Below are 7577 nucleotides of genomic sequence, written 5' to 3' on the forward strand. Positions count from 1 at the left end.
CTTAGCACTTGTGAGTAGATCCCCATGTTCCTGAGGGCATAGGATGAATTGGCTATGATTTCCATATAATATGCAATGAGTATTTGGTCAAGTTTTTTATCTTTTATGTGGTTGTATGATGGTCTTATGTGAACGTCAATTGCATATTACTTCACCTATATGGGCTTATAGGGCTGCACTTTGATGTAATGATAACGGTTGGAAGAGACGGAATGACAGAAACCGTTTTCTAATACTTTGAGTTGCATTAGAGGGGATTATGTCGGGGACCAATGAACTAACTTCTATGGTGGGACATTTATGTCTTAATGATTCCTATGTTTGTCTTATCTAATTTGTGCTTCATGTTTAGATCTTGTGAGTTGCCTATCATGATCAAGATCACCTTTACGTAATGCTACATGTTGTGTTTGTTGGGATCTGATGAATAGTAAATACTATGTTGAGATCGATTATATACTTGCCATATGTTATTTGTGATATTGCATGCTCTCCATTGCTAATAGATGCTTTGGCCAAGTATGTGCTTGTGACTCCAAGAGGGAGTATTTATGCTCGATAGTGGGTCCATGCCTCTAATTTTCTGGAAGAGTGATAATAACTTCTAAGATTGTAGATGTGTTGTTGCTACTAGGGAGAAAACAACAATGTTTTATCTAAATGTAATTCTATTGTTTACTTTACACACATTACTTAATGCGATGATATGTTGCTTGCAACTTAATACTGGAAGGGGTTCTGATGTTAACCGGAAGGTGGATTATTAGTCATAGACGCAGTTGGATTATGGTCTATGTATTATATTGTAATGCCCCATCGAATCTCATAGTAATCATCTTGTCATGTATGGTCTTTATTCTGTCAATTGCTTAGCTGTAATTTATTCACCCAGTGATGTCTACGCACGCTTCTATTCCTGTAGACAGTGTTGGGCCTCCAAGAGCAGAGGTTTGTAGAACAGCAGCAAGTTTCCCTTAAGTGAATCACCCAAGGTTTATCGAACTCAGGGAGGTAGAGGACAAAGATATCCCTCTCAAGCAACCCCGCAATCACGATACAAGAAGTCTCTTGTGTCCCCAACACACCCAATACACTTGTCGGATGTATAGGTGCACTAGTTCGGCGAAGAGATAGTAAAACACAGGTGGTATAGATGGTGGTAATATTGCGAGAAGTAAAGATGCAGTAAACGAACATGTAGCAGAACAGTAAATAAACGGTGCCAGAAAATAGCTTAGTTGCGTGGGAGGCAATTCTCTGTGGTGTAAACAAGGCCTAGGGATCATACTTTCACTAGTGGACACTCTCAACATTAATCACATAACTTAATAAACAAATACTACTTTCTCTACACTCTCTTGTTGGATGACAAACACCATTAATTGTGTAGGGCTACAAGAGCACCTCAATGCCGGAGTTAACAAGATCCACAACATTCGATGTTCATATTTAAATAACCTTAGAGTGCATAATAGATCATTGCAATTATACCGAGTACTAACATAGCATGCACACTGTCACCATCAGGCTATGAAAGGGGGAATAGATCGCATCAATACTATCATAGTAATAATTAACTCCATAATCTACAAGAGATCACAATCATAACCTATGCCAAGTACTACATGATGCACACACTGTCAACATTACATCATGGAGGAGGAATAGACTACTTTAATAACATCACCAGAGTAGCACATAGATGATATTCAACTAGATCACAAAGCTCATGATCACATAAAGATCACATGGGAGAGAGAGATGAACCACATAGCTACGGTACAACCCTTAGCCTCGAGGGAGAACTACTCCCTCCTCATCATGGGAGACAGCAGCGGTGATGATGTTGGCGGTGGTGTCGATGGAGATGCCTTCCGGGGGCACTTCCCCGTCCCGGCGGCGTGCCGGAACAGAGACTTCTGTCCCCCAGATCTTGGCTTCGCGATGGCGGCGGCTCTGGAACTTTTCTCGTATCGTGGCTTATTTTTTTAGGGTTTTCGCGACGGAGTCCTTAAGTAGGCGGAAGGGCAGCCTCGGAGGGGCCCTGGTGGGGCCACGCAATAGGGAGGCGCGCCCCACCCCTTGGCCACGCCGCCCTGGCGTGTGGGGCCCCTGGCTCCCCTCTGGTCTCTCTCCGATGTTCTGGAAGCTTCGTGGAAAAATAAGATACTGGGCGTTGATTTCGTCCAATTCCGGGAATATTTCCTTACTAGGATTTCTGAAACCAAAAACAGCAGAAAACAGGAACTGACACTTCGGCATCTTGTCAATAGGTTAGTTCCGGAAAATGCATAATAATGACATAAAGTGTGTATAAAACATGTGTGTATCATCATAAAAGTAGCATGGAACATAAGAAATTATAGATACGTTTGAGACGTATCACCCAGCATGTTATTTATCTTTATGGAGAGACACCTCTAGTGAACTGTGGATCCCGGTCCTTTCTTTTACACTGATAAAATCATCTTGTTATGTTTACTTACTACAAGCACTGTTCTCTTTTAATTCACTGCAAACAAACATCTCTTTCCACACTATACATTTAATCCTTTGTGTTCAGAAAAACTGGTGAGATTGACAACCTCACTCTAAGTTTGGGGCAAAGTATTCTGGTTGTGTTGTGTGCATGTTTTATACGTCTCAAACGTATCTATAATTTCTTATGTTCCATTCTAGTTATATGACAATACTCACATGTTTTATATACACTTTACATCATTTTGATGCATTTTCCGGCACTAACATATTAACAAGATGCCGAAGCGCCAGTTCCTGTTTTCTTCTGTTTTTGGTTTCAGAAATCCTACACAGGAAATATTCTCGGAATTGGATGAAACAGAAGCCCACGGTCTTATTTTCCATGGAGCCTTCCAGAAGTCCGAAGAGGAGACGAAGAGGGGCGACGAGGCGGCCACACCCTAGGGGGGCGCGGCCCCACCCCTGGCCGCGCCGCCCTATGGGGTGGGCCCCTCGAGCGTCCCCGACTCTGCCCCTTCGCCTATTTAATCTCTCCGTCGCGAAAACCCTATGACCGAGAGCCACGATACGAGAAAAGTTCCAGATACGCCGCCGCCGCCAATCCCATCTCGGGGGATTCTGGAGATCGCCTCCGGCACCCTGCCGGAGAGGGGAATCATCACCGGAGGACTCTACATCACCATGCCCGCCTCCGGACTGATGCGTGAGTAGTTCATCCTTGGACTATGGGTCCATAGCAGTAGCTAGATGGTTGTCTTCTCCTCTTGTGCTATCATGTTTAGATCTTGTGAGCTGCCTATCATGATCAAGATCGTCTATTTGTAATGCTACATGTTGTGTTTGTTGGGATCCGATGAATATGGAATACTATGTCAAGTTGATTAATTGATCTATCATATATGTGTTGTTTATGATCTTGCATGCTCTTTGTTGCTAGTAGAGGCTCTGGCCAAGTTGATATTTGTGACTCCAAGAGGGAGTATTTATGCTCGATAGTGGGTTCATGCCTCCATTGAATGCAGGACGAGTGACGTGAAAGTTCTAAGGTTGTGGATGTGTTGTTGCCACTAGGGATAAAACATCAATGCTTTGTCTAAGGATATTTGTATTGTTTACATTACGCACAATACTTAATGCAATTGTCTCGTTGTTTGCAACTTAATACTGGAAGGGGTGCGGATGCTAACCCGAAGGTGGACTTTTTAGGCATAGATGCATGCTGGATAGCGGTCTATGTTCTTTGTCGTAATGCCCTAAGTAAATCTCATAGTAGTCATCATGATATGTATGTGCGTTGTTATGCCCTCTCTATTTGGCAATTGCCCAACTGTAATTTGTTCACCCAACATGCTATTTATCTTATTGGAGAGACACCACTAGTGAACTGTGGACCCCGGTCCATTCTTTTACATCTGAAATACAATCTACTGCAATCTCTATTCTCTGTTGTTCTTTGCAAACAAACATCATTCTCCACACCATACGTTTAATCCTTTGTTTACAGCAAGCCGGTGAGATTGACAACCTCGTTGTTAAGTTGGGGCAAAGTATTGTGATTGTGTTGTGCAGGTTCCACGTTGGCGCCGGAATCCCTGGTGTTGCGCCGCACTACACTCCTTCACCAACAACCTTCACGTGGCCTTCATCTCCTACTGGTTCGATAACCTTGGTTTCTTACTGAGGGAAAACTTGCTGATGTACGCATCACACCTTCCTCTTGGGGTTCCCAACGGACGCGTGCTTCACGCGTTATCAGAGGGCTCTACATCACCATGCCCACCTCCGGACTGATGCGTGAGTAGTTCATCCTTGGACTATGGGTCCATAGCAGTAGCTAGATGGTTGTCTTCTCCTCTTGTGCTATCATGTTTAGATCTTGTGAGCTGCCTATCATGATCAAGATCATCTATTTGTAATGCTACATGTTGTGTTTGTTGGGATCCGATGAATATGGAATACTATGTCAAGTTGATTATTGATCTATCATATATGTGTTGTTTATGATCTTGCATGCTCTCCGTTGCCAGTAGAGGCTCTGGCCAAGTTGATACTTGTGACTCCAAGAGGGAGTATTTATGCTCGATAGTGGGTTCATGCCTCCATTGAATCTGGGACAGTGCAGAAAGTTCTAAGGTTGTGGATGTGCTGTTGCCACTAGGGATAAAACATCAATGCTTTGTCTAAGGATATTTGTATTGTTTACATTACGCACGTACTTAATGCAATTGTCTGTTGTTTGCAACTTAATACTGGAAGGGGTGCGGATGCTAACCCGAAGGTGGACTTTTTAGGCATAGATGCATGCTCGGATAGCGGTCTATGTTGTTTGTCGTAATGCCCTAAGTAAATCTCATAGTAGTCATCATGATATGTATGTGCATTGTTATGCCCTCTCTATTTGTCAATTGCCCAACTGTAATTTGTTCACCCAACATGCTATTTATCTTATTGGAGAGACACCACTAGTGAACTGTGGACCCCGGTCCATTCTTTACATCTGAAATACAACCTACTGCAATCTCTGTTCTTTGTTGTTCTTTGCAAACAAACATCATTCTCCACACCATACGTTTAATCCTTTGTTTACAGCAAGCCGGTGAGATTGAAAACCTCACTGTTAAGTTGGGGCAAAGCATTTTGATTGTGTTGTGCAGGTTCCACGTTGGCGCCGGAATACCTGGTGTTGCGCCGCACTACACTCCTTCACCAACAACCTTCACGTGGCCTTCATCTCTTACTGGTTCGATAACCTTGGTTTCTTACTGAGGGAAAACTTGCTGTTGTACGCATCACACCTTCCTCTTGGGGTTCCCAACGGACGTGTGCTTTACCGTCACAAGCAATGTTCCATGTTGTTGCTGACGTCGGTAGTGTGCGCTGACACAAGTCAGCTAGCAAAACCTTCAGAAGTCACGCCTTTCTCCTACTGGTCGATTAAACCTTGGTTTCTTACTGAGGGAAAACTTGCTACTGTGCTCATCATACCTTCCTCTTGGGGTTATCCAACCGTGTGCAATCTGCGCTCATCAAACTACTTTTCTAGCGCCATTGTCGGGGAGAAAGAGGATTTCTGCAAGGGGGTCTCTCACTTCCAATCTGTTTACTTTGTTTTTGTTTTGCTTAGTTTATTCCATGCTCACCTCCCATATTGATGTTTCTTGTTTTCACTAGTTAGGCTTAATGGAAAACAACAACAAAATTAGAGAGCTTTATTATATTTATCTTGAGCTAGGACATGAAGTGTTTGAAGAGAAAATTAAAAAACCTATAGAACTTTATTTGCATGCTAATAGCAATATTATTAGTATGAATTCTTTGAATGCTATTACTGCTAATGCTATGAAAAAGTCTAAGCTTGGGGAAGCTAATTTTTATGAAAATGATCTTTTTAGTTCCCCAACTTTAGAGGAGAAAATTAATTATGATTACAATATGTCTCCTGTATCTGATGATTATGGTAATGAGAATAATAATGATAGATATTTTGTTGAATTTGCTCCCACTATAATTAATAAGAATGACTATGCTTATGTGGAGAGTAATAATTATTTATTCATGTGGCTCATGATAAGAATGTTTTATGTCATATTTATATTGTTAAGTTAGTTTATGATGCTACTGAAAATTATTATGAGAGAGGAAAATATGGTTGTTGGAATTTTCATGATACTAAAACACCTATCTTTATATTAGAAGTTTCCAAGTTGCTCTTGTTTTACCTACCCATGCTTGTTACTATGTGTTTTTTTGATTTATTTCTTACAAGATTCATATGCATAAAAAGTGGGTTAGACTTAATTGTGTTTCATATTTACTCCTTGATGCTCTCTTTTGCTTCAATTCATATTTTTTATGTGAGCATCTTCTCAAATTACTGAGCCTAGCTGAAAGGCGTTAAAGAAAAGCACTCTTGGGAGATAACCCATGTTTTATTTCTATAAAATTTTTCTTTTGTTGAGTCTTGGAAGTTATTACCTCTGTAATAACCTCTCTTTATCATTTTTATTTCTTTTTTGTCCCAAGAATAGCCTCTAATAGGAAGAAAGTAAGATTTGGGGAAGTTTCTATCCTAAAACAGATCTGCATCATTTTTATAGGAAGAAAGTAAGATTTGGGGAAGTTTCGGTTCTAATAGGAATAACCTCTCCTTATCATTTTTATCATTCTGTGTTGTCACCATAAAAATTTGTATTCCCAGATAGAACATAATTTTGAGCTGCCATTTTTTTCTCATATGCCTCGGGTTATTAGCTAACTTTTGTTTTAGTTGAGCACTTTTCAATGTGAGCAACGGAAGCTTTTCGAAAATCGATCTTTACCTGTTGTTCTATTTTGACAGACTTCTGCCACTATTTGCGTTTGCCTCTTAATCTCTTTCTTTTTGAGTTATTTTGAGAGAAAGAGTTTTTTGTAGAAGTTGCTACAGTAGCTAACGTTTTAATGGATGTTTGATATATGTTAGAACTGAACCCAAGTGAATTTGTTATTCTGATTGTATTAATGCTGCTAATAAGAATTGTGTGAAGTTTTGTATGAAGGAAGTTTTCAAGTGTAGGGAGAGAAGAATGATGTAACGAGATGAAGTATGGACAAAAGCTCAAGCTTGGGGATGCCCATGTCACCCTAAGAAATATCCAAGAGGTACAAGCGTTAAAGCTTGGGGATGCCGACGCTATATTTTTATTGCTTCATATGCTATGTGTTGTTCTTGGAGCATCTCTATTTTTGTTTTTAGTTTACTTTTGTTTGTTGTAGCATATGGTTGGATCCCAGCATATTTGTTTTAGAGAATGACACACTCCGTTTTAATTGTACAGAACACTCTAGTTTTTGCTCTTATTGTTTTGCGGATGTTCTAGTTTGCTAGTACTGTGTTTAGCTTTTGGTTTTTCACTCTTGTTTTGTTCATAGCTTATTAGTTTTCTTTATTAAGGTATGATTACCACTCTGGTCTTTATTGATTATTATCTATGAGATTTGTTTCAAATAAGTTGAGTGGTGTTGGAGACAACTAAAATATTTCATGCTTCTAGTGATGCAACATGAAGCTTGTTTAGACTGTGGCATAGACTTTGGCATGTTATATTGGATATTAT

The sequence above is a fragment of the Lolium rigidum genome, chromosome 2 (assembly GCF_022539505.1).
Source record: "Lolium rigidum isolate FL_2022 chromosome 2, APGP_CSIRO_Lrig_0.1, whole genome shotgun sequence".
NCBI lineage: Eukaryota > Viridiplantae > Streptophyta > Magnoliopsida > Poales > Poaceae > Lolium > Lolium rigidum.